The sequence below is a fragment of the Equus caballus genome, chromosome 9, assembly GCF_041296265.1.
Source record: "Equus caballus isolate H_3958 breed thoroughbred chromosome 9, TB-T2T, whole genome shotgun sequence".
In the NCBI taxonomy this organism is placed as follows: Eukaryota; Metazoa; Chordata; class Mammalia; order Perissodactyla; family Equidae; genus Equus; species Equus caballus.
The window spans coordinates 81,496,443-81,519,320 of NC_091692.1; the positions used below are offsets into that span (position 1 = coordinate 81,496,443).

General features: G+C 44.7%; 1 protein-coding gene across 6 annotated transcripts in view; it reads left to right on the forward strand.

Annotated features, from left to right (window-relative positions):
• The window catches only part of FER1L6 (fer-1 like family member 6), a 213,824-nt gene that overhangs the window by 69,418 nt on the left and 121,528 nt on the right, over nt 1–22,878 (forward strand). The window contains exon 1 of one of the 6 annotated variants that reach the window (XM_023648933.2): nt 9,501–9,613. The exons of 4 other annotated variants lie outside the window; for them this stretch is intronic. The gene's annotated coding sequence lies outside the window, so the exon portion shown is untranslated. Of the gene's footprint in view, nt 1–9,500; nt 9,614–10,422; nt 10,505–22,878 lie in introns of those variants that run through there. One more of the 6 variants, XM_023648934.2, reaches the window with a different exon arrangement.

A 22,878-nucleotide genomic window follows, 5' to 3' on the forward strand; every position in this document is an offset into this window, starting at 1 on the left:
AAGTTCATGTTCTCCACTTTGGCAGCCCAGGTTCATGGATTTGGATCCCAGGCATGGACCTATATGCCACTCATCAAGCCATGCTGTGGTGGCATCCCACATACAAAATAAAGGAAGATTGGCACAGATATTAGCTCAGTGACACTCTTCTTCAAGCAAAAAGAAGAAGATTGGGGGCTGGCCCCGTGGCCGAGTGGTTAAGTCTGTGCGCTCCGCTGCAGGCGGCCCAGTGTTTCGTTGGTTTGAATCCTGGGCACGGACATGGCACTGCTCATTAAAGCACGCTGAGGCAGCGTCCCACATGCTACAACTAGAAGGACCCACAACGAAGAATATACAACTATGTACTGGGGGGCTTTGGGGAGAAAAAGGAAAAAATAAAATCTTAAAAAAAAAAAAAGAAGAAGATTGGCAATAGATGTCAGCTCAGGGCCAATCTTTCTCACCAAAAACAGAAAAAAAAAAAGGATAGAGAACAGTTCCATCACCACAAGGATCCCATGTGTTGACCTTTTATATTTTTATAACCATACCTCCCTCCCTCCCTGATTTTGTCTTTTTTGTCTCATGTGTCCTTGGTATCTATAACGATATTTAATAAATTTGTATTATATGAATAAATCAACTAATAGGGCCATAAGAGATTGTTTATATTTATCTTTATTTTTGTATTTATATAAATGCCCTCTGGAGGGCAGGGGAAGGAGCCGTTCACTTGAGCTGGGCCTTCCAGATAGAGAAGGAGGAGAGGCAGAGCTTAACAGTGAGTGACCACTCATGACTTGGGCTGGAGAGCACAGTGTCTAATCTTGTGTGCTCCCAGAGGGACTGTCTGGGTTGGAAATCTCTTCCCACCACTTACTGTCTGAATGGTCCCAGGCAAGTGACTTAACCTCTGTAGGCCTCCTCAGTTTTCTCATCTTTAAACAAGGATGAGACAAGTACCCACCTCAGGGGATGCCTTGGGACGAAATGTGATCGTGCATGTACAAGGCTTGGCAGAGTGCCTGGCACACGGTAAGACTTATCTCGATACATAGATGCTGCTGTGAATAGTCCCGCTTTTAGTTATTTGAGAAGGGCCTCCAGTGACCCAGAGTGGAGGTCCGGTCTAAATCTCTCTTTGGGAGGAGGCATGGACTGAACCTCTTCCTTGAGGCTGGTGTTGGAGGGGGTCACTCAGCTGGTGCCTAAGCATGGCTGACACTCAGCCCCACCCTGCTGTGGTTCTGTGGTCCTTGCCCTGGTGGTCACTCCCATTAAGGCTCTGCAAACACCGCTTGCATTTTTCACATCTTTTGTTTCATCCTATGGGGAAAATGGTATGTTAACGGGCAGTTGTGAATCTGGGCAGTAGCAAATGTTCTGGGAGGCAGTCCTCCTGAGTAACCAGAGTCTTCTGTAACAAAAGCTCCACCAAAACTTTGCACGGTCAGTGGATGAGTTTTACCCCAGTCTGAGCTCCTTCCTAAGAAAGAGGCTTGTAGAAAATCATTTATGAGAATCAGTTCCCTTTTTCTCCTCTTCATGGGATGGAGGCGGCGTGTTTCCTGCGGGTCTGATCTAGGATTAGTGTGTCTGGACCTCTCTTGGCTCCAGTGAAATTCCCTTGCTGTGTACACACCTGCTGTGAGAAAATAAATCCCCTTGGCTTACAAAGGCAGTTTGTAGATCAGGATCCAGGTTAAGAAACCCTCACGAATTCCCCTGCTGGCTGCCAAGCCCACTGCAAAAAACCACCACAGGAAAGGCCTATCCAGAGAGCTGCAGAGACCATTTTTTCTCTTTTTTAAGATTGAGATTGAACAGAGCTTAGGAAGGTTCCTTCCATACAGAAATTTCCCTGCTAGTGGCATTATCAGCAATTCATTGTTTGACATCAAACACTACTGCCCATGTCTCTCTTTGGAGCTTCTTACAATCTCAACAGACCAGGGACTTAGCACAGTAAGCATGGGCAGTAGCGATGGGAGGTGGTGTATAGTGAGCTGTTTCCCAGTTATAGACACAGACACATACGCTGGTGGTACAAGCAATGATTTTAGCAGTTTCAAGGACATGACATTAAATAATATTGACTCATGATGAAAGCTCTTCTTTTTAAAATTATCTAGAGCCAGCCCTGATGGCCTAGTGGTTAAAGTTCGGTGTGCTCTGCTTCGGAGGCCCAGGGTTCAGTTTTCAGACACTGAACCACACCACTCGTCTGGTAGTGGCCATGCTGTGGTGGCAGCTCACATGCAACTAGAAGGACTTACAAACAGAATATACAACTATGTACTGGGGCTTTGGGGAGGAAAAAAAATAAAAAGAGGAAGATTGGAAACAGTTGTTAGCTCAGGGCAAATCTTTCCCAGCAAAAGAAAAAAATAAAAGCAGCTAGTTCAGCTCATAGCTCAAAACAAAAAATGCACGTGTTAAAAATTTTTGTTCTTTTTATCTTTCAATTCTGTTTCTGTCAAAGAAAACATCATGTCTTTAACAGCTCTCTAAAATTTGCCAATTCTTTTTTAAGTTAAAAAAATTGTTTTTTTAAAGATTGGCACCTGAGCTAACATCTGCTGCGAATCTTCTTTTTTCTTCTTCTTCTCCTTCTCCTTCTTCTTCTTTTTCTCCCCGGAGCCCTCCAGTACATAGTCGTATATTCTGGTTGTAGGTCCTTCTGGTTGTGCTATGTGGGATGCTGCCTCAGCATGGCCTGATGAGCAGTGCTAGGTCTGAGACCAGGATCTGAACCAGAGAAACCCTGGGCCACCAAAGTGGAGCATGTGAACTTAACCACTCAGCTATGGGGCCAGCCCCCAGTTCTTTTTTTTAATTGAAAGAGAATAGGCCTTATACTCAGAACCATCTCAGGCAACAGTTTCAACTACAATTTAGCAAAAGCGTTTTCTCTCCCCCGTTTATTTTTAAAGTTACTTTTCTTCTAAGGCTTGTGTTAACCACAATGCAACCACTACAGTCGGGAAACTCATCAGTACTATTGAGTCTAGCAATATCATCCTGTTGTCTAATACGGCACACGTTTGGATACCTCCAATTGTTCCAACAGTGCCCTTTATATCTATTAAAAGTATTTTTTTTGGAGAGTCCAAACAAGGATCACCCATTGCACTTAATTATGAGTTTCTAGTCTGCTTTAACATATGGCTGTTTCCTGACCTTTTTGTCTCGTCTTCATTAAACTGGCATTTTTTAAAGTGTCAAGGCCAATTCTTTTGCACATTTTTCTCGGTTTATACTTATTTGATGGCTTCTTCGTGACTCAGTGGAGGTTGAATTGTTTTCCCAGAGAAGCTCATGGATGATGTGCCCTCAGTGCGTCACTGCAGGGGGCACGCGACATCAATTGCCTCATTATTGTTGCTAAGTGTGATCATTTGACGAAGTGGTGTCCACCAGATTCCTCCCAACAGCCTTTCACCCAGGGTTTTAGCCTCCGACGATGATTCTTAGCTAATTGATGATCCTTATAGGGATGGTAAAATGGTGACTTAGAACCTTTTTTCTATTATTCCCTCTATGTATAAAAAGAGATTTCTCCTCTCTTTTCTTCTCCCAATCCTCTCCCTCTTTTTAGTAATAGTATGGGTTAAATAATGGTATTTAATGTGTTATTATCCATTCCTATCATTTTATTTTGATACTTAAATCATCCCATATTTTGCCAGAGGGAGCTCCTTCTGGTTGGCTCCCGTGTCTTTTGACGTGGCTCCATCAGTTTTTGAACACATTCTTACTTTTCTGGCGTAATAAGATTTTCCAGGTTCATTATTAGAGAGGAACTGAACTGTGTATCTAACCACTTATGATGAAAATGTTAGAAAGAACAACAAGTTTAAAATCAGTGCCCAACTTCAACACTTGCAAACATATCCCAGAACTTTGGCAAAAACAGCAGGTTCTGGCCTGGGCTGATTGATCACTGAAGCTCCAGAAACGGGTCATGGGAATGTCACTGTCGTCTGTGAAAGCCTGCTGGGTGCAGATCCTGTTGGTGATGGGCAGATGCATGGGCTTAGCCAAGTGCAGGCTCATGAACACCTGGTTGACACAACTCCTAGACGCCTCCCTGACAATGGAAGATAGGAAGCATACGGTAATTAAAACCATAAGTAAAATGATTTCACCCAGTGATTTAAGCTCTTGCCTTATGAATAGTATGATGAGAGCAGCAAACTAATTATAAAATTATCTGTTTGCTTTGCACCAATTTTAATTTCTTCTGCCCTGACGTCTGTAGAGATGAGGAAAGGGAGTAATAAGGAAAGGAGGCCAATAAAAGGAAAATGGAGAAGATGATGAAGTTAAAAATCCCTCAGACTGGCTGATGCAAGGAGAAAAAGTCAAATGCAAAAATGCTTCTCCGAAGCAGAGACACTGAGGGTCAGGGAATTCTAGATGGTTTACATTTCACTTGGCAAGTGTCTCTCCAACAACTGTGCAACGCCAGCTGAGTGAGTGGAAAGAGGTAAATATACCTGTCTATTAGGATGGGAGGAAAAGAACCTCTTGGTCGGAGGTGGCCACTGGCCGTGCCACTGGGGACCTGATGTTACCTAGGATGGATGCCGATAGGGATGTCCCAAGTGAACTGTCTACATGCTTTAAAATTGCTCTGAGCCCTCGCAGTTGTTTCAAGCACAGAACCTCAGAAGACGCCCGCACTCCTGGGGGCATGTTCGACGGGAAGGCTGGATCCTGGGGAAGATCTTGAGGGCAGCTGACTCCTGGCCCACAGTGTGTTGCACTACTTTTCCCCATAGATTTTCAAGGCCCTTTAGTATTATCCACGGAGTTAATTAAAACATTGTCTTCTGAGTTTAGAAAGTGCATTGATATTTTTAGATAAAAGATGATTTCAGCCTGATCTTTTAAATAAACAGTAGTGAATTTTCTAAGACATAGTAAGGGCACTGTGATATCTCATCCACTTGGACCCAACCACCTGGCATTTTCTGGTCTTCTGGTTGTTAAGAGAAGAGGATGACTATTAATAAAACAGAATGTCGTGTTCAAGTTTTTAAAAAGTCAGCTTCCACGGGGTATTCAAGAATTGAGCCAGCAAATACACCACTGTTCTCCCCTCCTTGCTCACTGCAGGCATAGACAATCTATCACAGCTTTAAAACTTTCTGAACCTGTTCTCCAGGGAACCACTGACAATCAAGGAGAGCTTACATTTATTATAACCCAGATCAGAGGTTAGCCCATTCAATTCTTATACCTGCCCATCGTTGGTTAATATGATGACCCTGATGCAAGATTCTTAACAGTCAAAGAACATTTGATAGTGTTTCCTCTGCCCTCACCCACCGAACCAGGGAACAGACTAATTCAATCAACAAATTTGTCTAAACACTATTCCATTCAAGAAGAAAGGCCAGACGCTAAAATAGAAGCAGTAGGAGACTGAGAGGCAGAGGTCCTGGGTTCCATGTCAAGTTTGATCCAAGTGTGACCTGAGTGACTTGGGGCTGATCTGGCCCTCAGCTTTTCTGCAGAGGGAAGGTGTTGGACTGAATTGCTACGCTTTCTCCCTTGTACATTCTGCATTTTTAAAATTTTTGAGCACTTGCTGTACAATATTAATTGGACGCCCACACTGGTTGGGATGCTAGGTCAAGAAAAGTGAAATACCTCGTCTCTGTCACTCGAGAGCTTTCAGTCTGCTTGGGAAGAAATGAAAGGTGATGGTGATGGTAATCGTTTTCAAATGCACTCTCAGTCTATCAGAATATTGCAGTCACATCGAATCCAAATCATCCACTTTTGACTGTACAACAATAGTTGAATGAGTGATGATTTCCTGTGTTGTGCAGTAAGTGTGATTTGGGTTGTTTTAGATGCACAGAACAAAATAATACACAGGTTACCCCCAATAACATGTTCGTTCTGTGGATATACTGAATATGAGATAATAAAGCAATGAAGTGTAGAAGTTAAGAACAAAGGTGTTGGAGTCAATCTTGGCTCCATCATCTGCAGGCTGGGTGATCCTGGGCAAATCGCTTGCCCTGTTTGTGTATCTGTTTCCTTATTTGTAAAATAGGGAAGTAGCTACCTTATAGAGTTGTTTTGAGGATGAAATGAGATAAGAATATAAAAGGGCCACAGTTCCCAGCATAGCATAAGCACTCAAATTAATAATTACCATTATTATTAGGTGTGGAATCTATCCCAACAGACAGCCTTGTGGATGAGCAGACACCTCAGCACAGCTCCCCTTTCAGAAATGGGAGCATTGCTCGGGAACTGACATGCCATTCAGGATTCACATCAGATGAGGAGGTCTGATTTTCCCAGGATCCCCCTGGCCTCATGCATCCTCTGGCTCTTTTTTTTTTTTTTTTTTCCTTTTTCTTCTTCTCCCCAAAGCCCTCCGGTACCTACTTGTATACTCTAGTTGTGAGTGCCTCTGGTTGTGCTATATGGGACGCCACCTCAACGTGACTGGATGAGTGGTGCCATGTCCATGCCCAGGATCCCAGCCAGTGAAACCCTGGGCTGCTGAAGCAGAGCCAAACTTAACCACTCGGCCACGGGGCGACCCCCCTCTGGTTCTTTATTGCTTGATTGTTATGAAGACTCAGCTACTCTGCATCTACTTTGACTGTTGCTATCACCACCAACTAACTTCTTCCTACTCCTCTACCTCGTGACTTCTGTTGACTCATAGCTTCTGAGTCCTATTGCTATTTCCTCCTCACGGCCTCAGCAGGCTGCCTTTGCCTGTGTGAATTTTGGGCTTCTGCCGCTGCTACCAGTGTCTCAACTCTGTCTGACCTGAATTTGAATCCTTTCATCCACCGCTTTTAGGACAAGTCATCTCCCAGACTGCTGATCAACCAACGGGGTGAGGTCACCTGGTACGAGAATGGCCTGACCCCTGAGAAGAGGTCTCCGAGGGTCACAGGCAGCCTCAGCCTGGTCTTTCCAATCCAGGGAAAGCACAGGGAAGAGCAGAGGCCACCAAATGCTCACAGTGTCCTTGACACTCAAGTTGGGAAAAGATGGGAGGCAGTTAAAATCTATTATAATTATTTAAATAGTTATAATAAATGCATATAAATTTTATAGAGAGATCATGTAGATTTATTAAGGCTTTTAATTTTCCCACCGAGAATATTAGCAGCTTTAGGAAAGGAGCTTAATCCTTCCTGATTCTTTTGTGTGCACTCATGTCTAATACAGATAACTGGTCAGTAGTACAAGACTGATATATCTGCTTTTCAACAAATATTTAGTAATAATAAAGTTGCTTCACTTCTTTCCCTATTTTAGAAAAAACATTCTTTTTTCTAATTTCAAAGTAATTCTTGGATCTTGTTGAAAAGTTGCAATACAGAGAGAAGTATAGGGAAGGAAAAAAACCCAAGAGATTGCAGACGTCAGAACCAAACATAATACTAAGGGATGTCAATAAATGTCACTTGCAACCTCTATGATCTTGTGCCAGTAACTGTACTGCTCGAGGCCTCTATTTCTTCACCTAAAATGAAACCGGGATAGTAGTCCTACCTACCTCCAAGATTGTGAAGCCTAAATGATGACACATTTGCAAAGTGCCTGCTGCAGTGTGTGCTTATTACCTAGTGGGTGATGAAAGACAATTAGTTGCCCCTTCCGTCTTACCAAGAACATCTTCTTTTCGTTGCTGTACTTCTCAAGAAGAGAGAGAAGGAACACCTGTGGCGTTCAAGAAGACTGACTCCCATGTAGACTCTTTAGGTTTCTTGTCCCTAAAGTGACCCTTGTTTGCTCCTCAGGTGACTCACCTGTTGACACAAGGAACGCCTCCTTGGTACATAGAAATGCATTTTCTCACTGAGCGTCAAATATGCTGAGCTTTTGCATCTCCAGGAAATTTACAGAAAAGCTGTGGGACAATTTACGTCACTACATTTATTCCTTTTCATTCCGGTGTTGAATCACGAAGAGGAGTTGAGGTCCAGGCACTGACTTTTGTCATTGATTGGAACCGAGTAATGCCCAAGATAACGGGTCTGGTCTTAAAACCTGCAGACAATTTAGAATCTATTGCTTATGTTTAAAAGTTTATTCAGTTTACCTGTTTCTTGAAGATGAACCTATTTTAAATATTCAAAATAAAACCATTTTCTAAAAATAGGAACAAAGTTTTAACGTAAAAGATAATTAGTGTCCTTTTCTTTCAGGGAAGATGACATTGTTGGAAGGTTGCCTGGGTCCCTTGCATTTTGGGCCTGCTTTTTGGCAATATTATTGCACAGCCATTGAGCCTAGTAAGAGAAGGGAGTATCAAATCACCACTTTGAGGCTCTTTAGCAACACTAAGGACAGGATGGGTGTGTACCTGTTGGAGAGTGGGGCTTAGCATTGTTTCTCAAATTGTGGTCTGAGAAAAACCAGTGTTCCAATGTTCCAGTCACCTATTCAGGGGACTAAAAGCAAGTTTTTGCTTCCAAATCAGTTTGGGAACCACTAGATTCTGTGGTGCTTTTGTACTTTTGAGGAGTCTTATTATGTGTTAGAATATTGTTGAATCTAAGAAATCCTGTGAAATCGAGTTTACCCCAGCGTTTTCCAAATGTATTTCAAAATGGAATCTCTTTGTTGGTGGGAGGCCCATTTGTAAATGACAAAGATCTGGATTAGAGTTCTGTTAGGGGGGCTCCTCCAAGAAGCAGATTCCAAGATGGCAGTGGCATGCTCGAGATTTATTTGGGGAAACACCTGGGAAGGATAAATGGGAAGGAGCAGGAGAAGGCAAGGAGAATCTTCAGATCCTGATGCAGAGTTGACACCCATGAGGGAGAGCAGGAAAGAAGAGGAAATGGGTGGGAAGGCTCTTCTAGAAATTTTCCTCGGGTTGATAGGGAGTCTTGTGGCCCAAGTCACCCACTGAAGGAGCCCCTTGTCTTGCAGGAAGCGGCCTGAATTAGTTCACTTTCTGTGCTCACTCATTAGGAGGGAGCAGCCTATGGGCAGCGTGGCCTCAGTGTGACACAGTGGTGGATGGAGAGGTCTAGCAGCTGGGGCTGTCAGTTAACTATGCTTCCTGCAGCTGGAGATCTCAGTGGCACATTTTCACAACCACCACAATTCCCCCTTGTGCCCCTTGTAGGCCACACAACCTTGAATAAGTCGTTCCAGGCTTCTGGAACCCAAACAGTAACCTATCAAATGGGAGGGCAACCTTTTTATCTCACATAGCTGCTGTGACACATAGCCCGCATGTGAAAGCTCTTTATAATTTCTGAAGCATTCTAGAAATAGAGAAGATTATTATTATGGGGTGGCTGAAGCCTTTTCAGATGTATTAGCCGCTAGAATGCCATTATGCTCCTTGACCAAAGCACAACTTCTTTTCCATTGCTTCCCTGAATTTCCAACAGGCCTATCAGGTTTGCTGGATACCTAATAAGTACAGAGTAAATGTTTGTTGAATCATGATAACAACTGTTGTGAGTTTTCCAAGGAAACACTCCATGACTAAGACTGTAGGTGGGGTAATGATTGCAGACACGGAAATGTATTCCTTTCGGCAGGAGGCGCATGGCGGGAGGCAAAGCACGGGGGAGGGTGCGGATGATTTCCGTTGACATGACCTGCACTTGTATCTGGAACCAAGGTACGAGCTTCATGGTGAGGCTATTATTCTTCCCAGGCTGGGGAGGGCTGGAGGAGAGTTTCACAACCTTCTTGCTTTTCAATATATTCTCATTTTTGCATTTCTAAAATAATTCTGAAGCTAATTGTAAAGACAATTCCCAAACTTCATTCTAGATCATTGTTCAGCAGCGCTAGCCTGAAGTTCATTTTCCGGAGCTGTTTACTGGTTATGTTATTGACCGCTTTGAGTTTTACCAACTCATCCTTTCCTTCTTTGGGGAAAATATCAGTCAGGAACAAAATGGTTAAGGGGCAAGCCCAGGAAAGAGGGAGAGTGAAGTAGTGAAGGTGATTTGTAACTGGGTAATTTGATAAAGAGTTAACTGTACCTCATCTATTTGGCTCTACTCTCCTGAGGCGCGGCGGTTTTGTCATTTCATTCTCTGTACATTTCTTTGCACCAGCTCAGCATTTTGTTCAATAAATGCTTGTGGAATGAATTACATGTGTCTACTATGTGCTGGGTGCTGGGGAGACAGTGATGAATCAATTAGACAGAGTTCTTCCCCAATGGAAATTTTTGTCTAATGATGGAGGTGAACACTAATGAAAAAAATCTCATAAATATCAAATTGCAAACTATGATAAGTGATGAAAAGAAAAAGCACTAAACACCTGGAGAGCTTCGAGACTGGGGGGTCAAGAAAGGCCTTTCTGAAAATGTGATGTGACCCCTGAAGGATGGGATAGTATTAACCAGGCAAAGAGGTGTGTGAAGTCATGTGGATTCCAGGAACAGAGAAGAGTGTGTGCAGAGACCCAGAGGGAGGGGACTGTTCCGGTGAAGTCACTAAAGGAAGGTGGCATGGCCAGAGCAGAGAGAGTGAGAAGCTCGAGATACGGCAGAGAGGTAAGGCTGCAGGGTTATCCATTAGGTATTTCCTCTTGATGAGCAATCAACAAACGTTTATTATAGAATGTCTGTGTAGCCAGATGATTTCTGTTGTTATGTTGTGTTCTTGTACCAGCCTTATGGTAAGGGCATCACTCTGCAGATAAGGAGAAATAAACTTCAATTCTGGGAGGAGGGATTTAAGCTTTAGCTAGAGTAAGCTTTGGGTCCCTGGGCGGTGGAGCTCTGATAAGAGTTGCCACAGGATTTTCTTTTGTGCAGGACAGATCAGACAAGGGGAGGAGGTCTGGTTCCCTTGAAAGGGCTGAATTAGGTGTCAGGAGGAGAGGTTCCAGCTCTAACATGCTGTGACTAGCTGAGCCACCTCGGACCGCTTCACCTTCTTAGTAATTAGTTTCCCCATCTGCAACATGTGAGGTTGGGACTCAATGATCTCTGATGATCTTTGATTCTGATCAGGATGAAATCTTCCATGACCAAAAATGGGAGGAGGGATGCACTAGGAGACCTGCTCTCTGTGAACCCCTGAGCCAAGGCCCCCTTCTCTGGGGACAATCATGGCTTAGGTGGGGATCTTGAATGAGGCTGCCTCATGAGCTACTATTTAACCTGCTCTGCCCTCACCTAGAAAACCTTCTCTCCAACCCCTACCCAACACTGGGGGACTGCCTTCCTCCCTCAGTGTGCTGCACCCCAGCGGCTCTTACACCACCGCCTGGTCCTCAGCTGTTAACTTCCCAGCCTTCTCCAGGAGGCGGAGTCTCATCTCAGTCCTCTTTCAGTGCCCAGCGTCTTGTCTGAAATATCAAGGCGCTCAGTGGAGTGAACCCAATGTTCTTTCCTATGATGCCATCAAGAAGAGCAGGAGGAAGCAATGAAGGGCAGTGTGTTAGTTTCCTGGGGCTGCCATGACAAATTACCACAAACTTGGCAGCTTAAAACAACAGAAATTCCTCCTCTCACAGTTTTGGAGGCCAGAAGCCTGGAATCAGGGTGCCGACAGGACCACGCTCCCGCTGAAGGCCCTAGGGCAGAATCCTTCCTTGCCTCTTCCAGCTTCTGGCGGCTCCAGGCCTTCCTCAGCTTGTGACCACAGCGCTCCAATCTCTGCCTCTGACTTCACATGGCCTCCTCTGTGTGTCTCCTTTTCTCTTTCTTGTAAGGACACTTGTCATTGAATTTAGGGCCCACTTGGGTAATCCAGAATGATCTCATCCTCAGATCTTTAATTACATCTGCAAAGCCACTTTTTGCAAATAAGGGCATGTTCACAGCTTCCAGAACATGGATGTATCTTTTGGGGGGCCATGAATCAACCTACTATAGTGACTTCTGAGGCATTTGACCCACCAAGATGCCTTCTTTTTATTTTATTCATTTTTCTCCTTTATAAACTTGACTTCTTTGAAGTGGTCTCAGGACATAGGTCCCATTGAAATGCCACAGAGTGGAGGCAGCAGGCTCTGAGGTCAAGTGGCCTTGGTTTAATTCCCAGCACCTACCACCCCCTTTGGGGCTCAGTTTTTCCATCTGTCCATTGGGCACAATAACAGTACCTACTTCTGAGGCTGTTGTGGGGCTTAAATAGGATAATATTTGTAAAGACATTTAGAACTGGCCTCAAGTAAAGTGGAAACATATTATAAATGAGTAGGGGATGGTAAAAATGATTAAAAATTCAGGTTCGATGGCTGGATGATGGCTGGATGGCATCCCGGGCTTTGATGCTGTCTGGAGCCAGGGTTTCTTTGAGTCTGGATCTATCTGTGGCCACCTGACTTGGCATAGAACACGTTGGCGGCCCCTCCTCTCAGGACCTGCTCTGAGCAGCTGTGTTTGCTGATCAGAGTCTTGGGCTCTGGTGGCCAAGCCTAGCAGAGGGCACTGTGTTTCAAGCTGAGATAGGGAGCCGCTGGGCAGACACAAGCAGAAAGGGCACTTCCTGGGAGGCACCCGCCCCTCGGGATGGGGCAGCCCTGTGCCTGATACCCACTCTGCTGGGCTGCTGTGGTCTAGAGAGGAGCTTTCCTCCTCTCAAGACTAGTGCTGGACGCTGTGCCTCCTGCCCTGCTGACCTGGCTCGGGTCTGAGAAGTTAGTGAGTGCCAGTGCTTCTGGGCACGGTCAGGAGCCCTCGCTGGTCAAGGTGAGGCTGTTGCTCTCTTTCTTATTACTGAGCTCCACCTGCATCCTCTGCTGCAGTCTGGGCCACTGGAAGCCTTCAGGGACGCTCCTCCTTAGAGACCTGGGCCATCATGAGGGAGGTCGCGAAGAGAGCACAAAGAGGCTGGGCTCCAGCAACAGACTGCTGTGTGTCTGTAGACAAGTTCCCGTAGCTCTCTGAGCTGTGGAGTCCAGGATCCAGGAAATGAGGATTGCATACTACCTGACTCGGATCAGTGCTTGAAAACCTGAGGCTCTGGTTGATATTTGGGAGGCAGCACAGAGTGGAGGTCTGACAGGCCAGAGTCTGATGGCAGCCTCTGGCTATGGGGCCTCAGGCAGGTGACTTAACCTTTTAGACTTCAATTTCCATATCTGTAAAAGAGATTGAATACTTCCCTCAGATGGTTGTGGAGACAATTAAATGAAAAAAATGGATGTAGAACCTTAACCGAATGCCTGGCTCATCCTACATGTCCAATGACCAGTGGCTACTATGACTGCCCCAGAGCACTTTGAATGGCAATAATAAATGGATGAATGTATTGAGTAAACTGTACATTGTACAATGGATAACTGTGTACTGGCTCCATCCCAGTGCGGTCTAGAAGGAAAAGCATTCAGCTAGCCATGAGGAGACCCGGCTCTGTCCCCAGCTTGGCCAATTTGTAGCTGGGTGACTTTGAGCAATTTGCCTAACCTCTCTGAGCTTCAATTTTCTTGTCTTGAAATAAGGGTAATAGTAGCTATTTTCTTTTATTTGCCAGGAACTGTTCTAAGCACCTTACATAGATAAACTCATTTAACGTTTGACACTCTATGAAGTAGGTATTATCTGATACCCATTTTACAGGTGAGGGAATGGAGGCAGTTTGCTCCAGGTCACATAGATTATAAGTGGTAGAGGCCAAAGTTGTATGTGAGCCTGTGTCTTACTCAGTAGGCTGTGGAAATACTACCCGTCTCCATCCCTCGTAGGGCTTCGGGTAGGGTCCCGTGCATGTGCTTGGGGGAGGGTAAGGCATTGTACAGATGGGACCTGTAGTCCTTATTTCCCTCCTTGGGTCTTGGCTCCATGCCCGTCTTTGTTTCATGTGTGTGGCATTTGTCACTGTGTGAATTAGGATTTTAAGCAGGTATAGAACGATGCATTGTGTTTATAGGTAAGTCCAACACGTGGGCTTCTCCGGTTCTGATTTTGCTCCTCTAAGTGAGTTAGGGAATCAAGGAGGCCTTCCTCCTGGACTGTGTGGAACGACGTTTACCGAGAATCTCCTGAGGTCGAGGCCCGGGACTAGGCGTGACCTAGACCCCTTCTCTTTGGTGTCTCCAAGCTGGGACTGGAAGGGACAGGTCTAGGATGCCTCTGCATGTTGGAGACTCAACACGTTTGGACCCAGAGCTGAGGCTGAAACTCCAAGGACAGTTACTCCCGGAGAAGCCGACAGGACTGAGAGAGCCTCCCCTCCTGTCCGAGAGGCTCAAAATCCAGCTTTTTCAAAAGTCATTGCAAAGGAAACTGAGCGGAGCCCTCAAGAACGTCTTGGCTGAGCGAGGAAGAGATAGTTGCATGGGATTTTTGTTTCCGAGACCCTGTAAATCTCCCACAAAAGGCTCCCTGGAGATAAGCTGTTCTGTAGAAAGTCTCTTCAGAGTGCCTTCAGAGTTCTGTTTGATTTCACAGGTTCATAGATGAGCCTTGCGGTTCATTTCCTTCTACGCAGGACACGAGCGAAAACAGAAGCAATGAATTTCTGGTGTGGATTTTTTCTCTCTGAGAGTGTGTCTCGGGTGTAGCGGACTGGAAGCTGTTTGTGTGTAATAGCATTGAGTTGCCTCATTACATTTCAGGTTTCAACTGCGCTAATTAAAGTTCTTACTCTTGGAACTAATCAGCCTGAGTGAAGTAGATATTCCCCCCTCTTGGTTGCAGAAACTGTTGACCTCACAGATGTGAAGGAGACAAGATCTTGGCAGGTCATCCTTGAAATACTGCAGTCTTTCATTTTCAGCATTGAACTGCTTTTGTTTTTAACAGATGTGAATTTCGTTTCCTTTTGCTTTTTTGAGTATACAGGAGAAAGTAACTAGGCTATCATATTTCATCCCTTGGAACATTTTATGTAATCCACAGGAGTTCAGAAGGAAAGCTCTGTTGAAGGAAAAAGTCTATTTTTGAATGACTTGGATTCAAGGTGTGTTGTTAGCAGAGTTAGCCTGGCCCGGGTTTGGAGGGGAGGTGTGTGGGGTCCATGCTTGCCGAGCTCTTAGAATTCCTGGAGGGTAAGCACAGGATAGATGGACGTCTAGAAGTCCTAGCACTTTCAATCAGCAGATATATGATCTTGATCTGGTTCCTACTTTTTTTCTGGGTCTCAGTTTCCCTATTTGTTGAATGAGTAGGTTGGTCTTGATTAGTGATGTTCAAACTTTAAAACTTAAGTTTATTCATGCATTATCTGAACTCCTCAATATATAAAACAGATAAAAATGGATTCCCTCACACTGAAAGGGTCGGGGTGGGGGAGAAGTTGGGGACACTTTGGGCCACCTCGTCACCTATGTGACCTTCCCTAACTTCCTTCCACCCCTGAATCCTTGGGCCAACACACGGGCTTGAGATCAACAGTCCCTCCCACCGAATATCTAGAATTCTTTTTCTAACCCTTCCTTTAGCTCAACTGCTTTTCTCTAGTCATTCTGCCCAAAGATAGATGTGGAAATGACTTTATTATTTCATGTCTTCATTCCTTTTTTTTTGTGAGGAAGATTGGCCCCGAGCTAACGTCTGTGCCAATCTTCCTCTATTTTACGTGGGGTGCCCCTGCAGAGTGGCTTGACAAGCAGTGCTAGGTCCATGCCCAGGATCCGAACCTGCAAACCCCCAGCTGCTGAAGCAGAGCATGTGAACTTAAACACTAGGCCACCGGGCCGGCCCCTCATCTCTTGTTGACTGAAATCTCATAGTCCTGTTATGATTCACTCTGAACTATCTTATCTTGGAGGAACTAATGTGAATCCTCATTTCCCCCTTATTGTATGTTTGGAGGGTATGCGTGGTCCTCAGTCTATGGAGTTGTGAGGTAGTGAGCTCCTCATCACTGGAGGCTATGAGACAAGGGTTGGCTGGTCAGTTGACAGGGTTTTATTTATTTTGTTAAATAAATACCTCTTGAATACCTAGTATGCACAGAGCACTAGAGTACATTCCACACTTTGCCAAGGGAGGAGAGACATACACGTGAGCAACGTGTGAGGGGATGACCTGCTTCACCAGCTTAGGTTACAGATAAATCACATGGCCCTTTACCATTCCAGCTGCTCAAAAAAGTTAGAAGGATGCTCAGCGTGTCTTTCCTGAAGGTGTGCCTTCCTACTCTTAAATTTCCCTGGAAGCACAAAGAGCAGTTTTGCTTTTAAATACTAGAGGAATAGACGAGATCAGCCCATCTGTGGTCACAGATTTTCCTCCTGTCACTCTAGATTACATTCCTATTGAAAAAGAGTCTTTCTTTGATAAAGGATGGTCCCAGGCTTCCTTAGGCTACCACACTCTGGTTTGTACTTGGATGCTCAGCCATTTCGGCACCAAGGCCATCCAGTTGGGAGGGCCTTCCAGCCTCAACCACATCCTGGACTGGCTGCTGGCATCCCCATGACCATCTAGTCTTGGCAGTGGGCACTGGTCACCAATCCAGTCTCATTTATGTTCCTGGTGAATTCCCTTCTGCCACCCCCCTGCCCCCCAACCACCCTGGGGTTCTTTGTTTTCTTCCCAGCCAGTGGATCCTAGTCAGAGACAAACGTAATCCATCAAAATCTCTCTAATAACATTGGGCCTCAAAAGGGTCTCCATCCCTTTCCGCCAGGTAATTTCCAGGACCCCTTGCAAATTTGCTCTTTCCTTCCAAGCAGCCTCTGAAATCTAAGTACCCGAGGGCATGTGGAGGCAGAGTCTTAGTCAAGACACAAAAAATAGCCTCTCCCCTGAACTAAGAGGCAGTGGTCAAGCCGTGGGTCCTCGCAGAGGATCGGCTACAAGGGCCCATCTAGTCAAAGAAGCAACTGGCAGCTTATAACTGGGAGCTTAGTGACATTTTACCTGGCTGAGTACCCAGCCACAACTACGAGGGAGCGGTCCAAGGTGTGAGTGTTGGGTGGAAGTGGTAGGATTGTGGAGAGGAGAAGATCAGATGGCCTAGGCAGAGAGAGAATGAGGTACCCCTGTTGAATCCTTTAATGGCTCCCTATTGCTCTTAGGCCTCATTGCTCTCCTCTCCTCCCCTCTGCTTTTTGCTCTAGACATGCAGAGAGGGGCATTTTCTTTTAATAATGCATCCACTTTTACCTCTGGGCCTTCACACTTGCTGTTCCTTCCTTCTAGAACTCTAACAGTGTGGAGAGAGATATTTTAAAATGCCCTCTCAGGGATTGACCAGTAGAAGGGTATTCTCCAGGGCCTGTGGAGAGGAGAAAAGAGTGGCTGCAGGCCCGTGTGGACCTCCTGCCTGAGCATACTGCTGCGCGGCAGACACCTTCCAGAACAGAGCCAAGTGCAGTTTGGAATGCTGCCAACCCCGAGGTTCACTGAGCCCCTTCCAAGCCTGTCACCTGCTGCTTCAAATCTTCCTGTCCCTCTACTTCCCATTGTCAGCCTTTTGCTGAAAAAACTTCCTCTATTTTGTCGTCTTACAACTTCAGGTAGCTGCTAAAGCTCTACAGTTTTCTCTTGGTTGAGTGTCAAACATCCAACCAAAGTTACACCTGAACCTCTGTACACTATGAAAAAAACTGTGGCTAAAACAGTTGGGTAGTTAGGAAGGTAGTGAATTCCTCATCCCCAGAGATGTTCAAGGAATATAGTGGTTGAAGTTAATGGGGAAGGGTGTAAAGGAATTCACACATCAGATCAAGGGACAAATGACTTTTAAGAACCCATCCAGCTTTGAGTTGCTATGAATTTCCAGAAGATTAGGCAGAGTGCATGAATTTTTACAATCTAATGTATCTTGTTGTCTTATTTTAGAATCTCAGAGAAACCAGACAGATTAGAAGAGACACCCACTAGAGTAGGACACCGGGGCATCTACGATTACAGCCAGAGGGGTTATTTTCTCAGATCTGACTTTCTATCTCTTCATAGGAGGTTTGTTGGGATATGTTGATTCTTGGACAGCCTCTTAAGGAAGGTCTTATGTTATGAAGATAGAGAGAAGGGCTAGAGTGCTGGTTTGCAAATGGTTAATAAAACAGAAGGCTTTAGTATGATTTGTGGGCTGGAAATTGTTGGAGGCAAGCATGAGATGCTAGTCTGAGGTGTACAGAGCTGAGGACCAGTCAAGGAACTGAAGCAGAGATTGATTAAGAGCCAGCTAAAGGGAAGGGACCTCTCTGATCCTTCTCTTCCTCTTCCTCCTCCTTGTCCTCCTCTTTGTCCTCCTCCTTCTCTTCCTCCTTCTCCAGGTGTTCAGAGGGAGGTTCCTTGAATCATCTCTGTATATACTGCACTCCTTGTCTGGCTTGCCCGGTCTTAACCCTGCCTGACTTTGGGCAAGCGGCCTGTCTTAGTTGGTTCGGGCTGCTTTAACAAAAAAATACCACAGATTGGATAGTTTAAACAGTAAAAATTTATTGCTCACAGTTCTGGAAGCTGGGAAGTCCAAGGACAAGGTTCTGGAATATCTGCTGTCTGGTAGTGACCCACTTTCTGGCTTGTAGACAGCTGCCTTCTCACAGTGTCCTCTCATAGCCAGAGAGAGAGCTCCAATCCTTTCATTCCCTTATAAAGGCACCAGTCCCATTATGGGGGCTCCATCTCCATGACCTCATCCAAATCCAATTACCTCCCTAAGGTCCCACCTCCAAATACCATCACACTGGGCCCAGGACTTCAACATATGGATTTGGGGTCCACAGCATAGCCTAACCTTTTCAAGTTAGTTTCTCCTCTTTAAACTGAGACTAACATTGACTCCTCTCGAGGTTCTTGTGGTTGTTCAATGAATTATCACATGTAAAGGAATCCAACACATAGTAGGTATTCAATACACATTCATTCTTTCCACCCATCTCTTCTCAACTTCCCGGGATCTCATTCCTCTTTTAAGACCAAACTGCAGTGTCATCTGCTCTGGATGCCTTCCTTGACTCTTCTTGGCCCCACGTAAATCATTTTCCAAAAGTACTTGGTATCTACCCACAGCAGCCTTGCTCATACTGTGCTTATAACAACACAGGCGTCTGCATTCCTAACCACACTGTGAAGGCCTCTAAGGCAAAGGAGCCTGATGGATTTATCTTTGTATACCAGGGCCTGGCACACTGCTTGGTACACAAAAAGGCTCCATATACTTTTGATGAATCACCACCTAAGGCACTGGTGGTAGGGAAGTAACCAGCCAATAAAGATGTGTAGACGTGATAAAGAGAAAGAAAAAGGAGGATGCATTCGAAAAGGGAGCTATTGTACGAAATGAATGGAGACAAAGGCTGGGTTGCAACCAGAGCTGATGCGCCATTTAACAGAGTACAAATGGTTTACCAGGCCCCAGAGTGAATAATTTCCTTTTTCTCCCCAGCTTTGAGGTGAATAATGGGGCAAGGCTTAGCAACTGACATTTTAGATTCTTCTCTTCTCTGATTACGTTCTCAGTCTTGGAATGGCCTTAACTCCTTTCTGTCTGACATGATACATCTTTGAAGAGAGCCAAACTTCCAGTGAATTCTTGTGGAACTTTCTAGATGTATGTTCTATCTGTCCATCTGCCTATTCATCTATCCAACAGTCATTGAGCTCTGCTGTGTGCCAGGCCTTGTGCTAGATACTACAGGTACAGACATAAACTAGGCATGGTTACTGCCTTCAAAAGCTCAGCATCTAATAAAGAAGAATGATATTTTTCAAGTAACTGTCATGATCCATGTGACAAATGCTATAATAAAGATAGCAACAAAGTGCCAACAGAATCCAGAGGAGTGTGTGACTTGCTCCTCCTTGCAAAACTGACAAACCCAACCCATCAAAGGAGATAGCTGAGTTGGGCCTAGAGGACAGACTTGGTTGTTGATAGGCAGAGATGGGAGAAGCTACCTTCAATTGAGGGTCTGGAGTGAGAAATGGTTCATGGGCAAAATAGTGTGATGAATTCAGGAGGAGCTGTCCACTGGGCTGGAGCACAGGGTTTGGAGGTGTCAAGCGCTGGATTGGTGAGTGGGCTGAGGCTACATTGTGGAGAGCTCTAAGGGACTTTCAAAGAACGTTGATCCTATTTTTTAATTTAATTAACGTGTGTAGGATATAACACATTAGTGTTGACAAACAGAATGTTGCATCTTATATCTCATTTGATCCTCATGACAGCTCTGTAAAAGAGGCATAACTTACCCTCCATTTTATAGATGAAGACACTGAGGCACAGGAGGGTTAAGGATTTGCTCAGAGTTACACAATTAGTGGGTGGCTGAGCTGATACTCAAAGCTAGGACTTTGGATCCCCAAATCTATGCTTTTAAAAAATTAAACGTATTGTTGAAACAAGACATATATACAAAAAAAAAACACAAATCACAAATGTATAACTTGAAAACTTTCACAAAGTAGATACAGCAAATAATAATGTCCAAATCAAGTTGGGGAAGTTTGACGTCTTTCCAATATTGCATTTTCCAATCCATAAGCATGAAATATCCCTCAATTTATCTTATTTGGTAATTTCCAGTGTAGAGGTCAATTTCTTATACTGATTCTTCAGTTTTTGAATTTTTGATGCTATTTTAATACCTTTTATTTACAGTTTTAGTTTATCGTTCTTTGTTTTTATATCAAGAGGTACAACTGATTTGACATGTTGACCTTGTTTCTGGATATCCTGCTTGATTCACTTATTAATTCAAATAGTTGAACTTTATTGAAATGGTAAGGTCCTCAAATACAACACTGAACAGATGGAGGAATAGTGAGCATCCTTGTCTCATTTTGGTTAATCTTAGGGAGAAATCTTTCAATATTTACTATTGGTATGATATTAACCCTAGGGTTTTTGTAGATATTCTTTATCATATTAAGGATGTTCTCTGCTCTTCTAGCTTGCAACAGTGGCTGCAGAATGGAGGATAGCTTGCAGGAAGGAGAGAGAATGGGAGCAGAAAGACCATTCGGTACCGAACTAGAATGGGAGCAGGGTGGAGGCAGAGGAGGGAATGTGCGGGAGACGATGTCCTGGCTTCTCTGTTTCTTCAATGGTTCTCACTTGCTCACTGCTCGCCTCATAAAAGTTTTAAAAGAGAAAGAACTCTAAAAGTTGCCAGGGTTCACTTTCTCTGGGTCACCCAAATGGTCTTCTTTAAGATATTAGGTGTTTTGTGATAAAGGTATAGTCAAATTCATTTAGAAAAATTTGAATACCTTATTACCCTCCCGGAGAGTCACAATGAACATGAGCACATTAAAAGCTCTGAGAATCCTACAGCAAATGTAATTGTTTAATGTAACACAGCACCTCCTGTCTTCAGTGTCCACGATACCAAAAAGTGAGGTTCGGAAGGAATTTCATAGATCCTCTCTTTACTTATTATGGAGTTTAATGAGTGTCACTTGTAACAATACACTGACATATAATAGATATGGTTACAAGTGAGACTCCTTAAGTCAGTGTAGTGGTGTCCCTGAGGTTATGACTATACCCTCTTCTTTTCCTGTTATGCGCAAAGCCCATTGAGAAATAGATCTAGGCATCAACTAATGCTGGTAAAGCTAGTTTGGAGGACGCTGTATGGATCGGAGTCTAGACTGAATCAGATAGACTTACCCACCCAGCTGCAGGGAGGAGAGGCCCGGGCTCAGTGACTGACTTCCACTTGTCAGCAGGGGCAGAAGGTAGAATCCAATGTTCTGTAGGAAGGTAGAGCCAAAGAAAGGAAGACCACATGAGAATAGGAGCCTTGGCCCTAAACCCTACCCAAGAGAGGAATGTCAACCAATGGATGCCATCCTCTTATCATTCTGCCAACAGATAATCAGGGAACATGTGGGAGGAGGAAAGTTTAGGGAATAAAGAAGAGCAGAAAGCTAAAAAGGGTGGGAGTTTGAAGACTCATTTATGCTAGAACATGGGGAGAGAGCTGCTTGTCCCAAATGTTGGGAAGCTGTCTGCAGTCTATTTTTGGCTTAGAGGTTGATTCTCTTGCCTTTAGGAGAACAGGGATCAGGGCTCTGATTAGCCTGAATATAGAGGATGAAATAACAAAATGAACATTTCCTTAAGGCAAGAGTAAGTTTGGGGCTGAGGAGGATCCAGCAGCCATAACTGTATTGAGTCATTGGCATGACCTGCCAATATTTGTTTCTCTGTTTTCCTTGCACTCTGACCAACCCAGTCATGTGCTAATCTTAGATATAGAGGAGCAAGAGCAGGAGAGGATGGAGGCCAGAGGCTTTAAGTTGAAAAAGGCTCCCCTAACCCTTGTAAGATGGCATCAATAGTGGGCACCGTCACTGTGCTGCAGGGTGGGTGAGATGCACGCAAGGACAAAGCCTCCATTTTCCTGGGGCAGTCCTACAGCAGCACCCTCCTACCACCTTGCCCTTGAACATTTGGCAAAGATCTCTGAAGGGCTGTCGGAGCCTGGCTTAACCCGGGCTGGCTGTACATGATGTGGCTCAGAATTACTCCTGAGTCCTCTTTGATTGAGAAAAATCACAGGAGGAGGGATTCATTAGCATCCTTGGAGCGGCATTTCCTAGACTCAGATGATCTTGCAGGAATTCTTGCAGGTGAAATATCAAGACTCTCAATGAGGGTCTGTTGAGTTGGTGACGTTTGAATCTCATTACGTTGGCTGATGGGGCTGGAATGTACAGAACGAGGACAGAACGAGGACCTAGCAGAGAAACATCCATTTACCACAATGAGGTGATAGATTCCAAACTGCAGTAGGCAAGAAGAAACTGGTTCCCATGAGATTGAGAGCCAATGCCCCATCCATCCAGGCCATTGCCTGGGATACTGTGGGCCCAATAGAGGACTGATCCTTCTCTCTCAAACTGAAGGACTCTGTTCTTCCAAGATTGGATTGATCCTATGCATAAATAGAGAAGGCAACCAATTCTGTGGGCTAATTTCTGGGATGGGGTTTAGTGGAAGGGGAGCGGAGGTTGAACGACAAAGTCCAGCCTACTCAAATATATCCACCAAACACTCTGAATGTCCT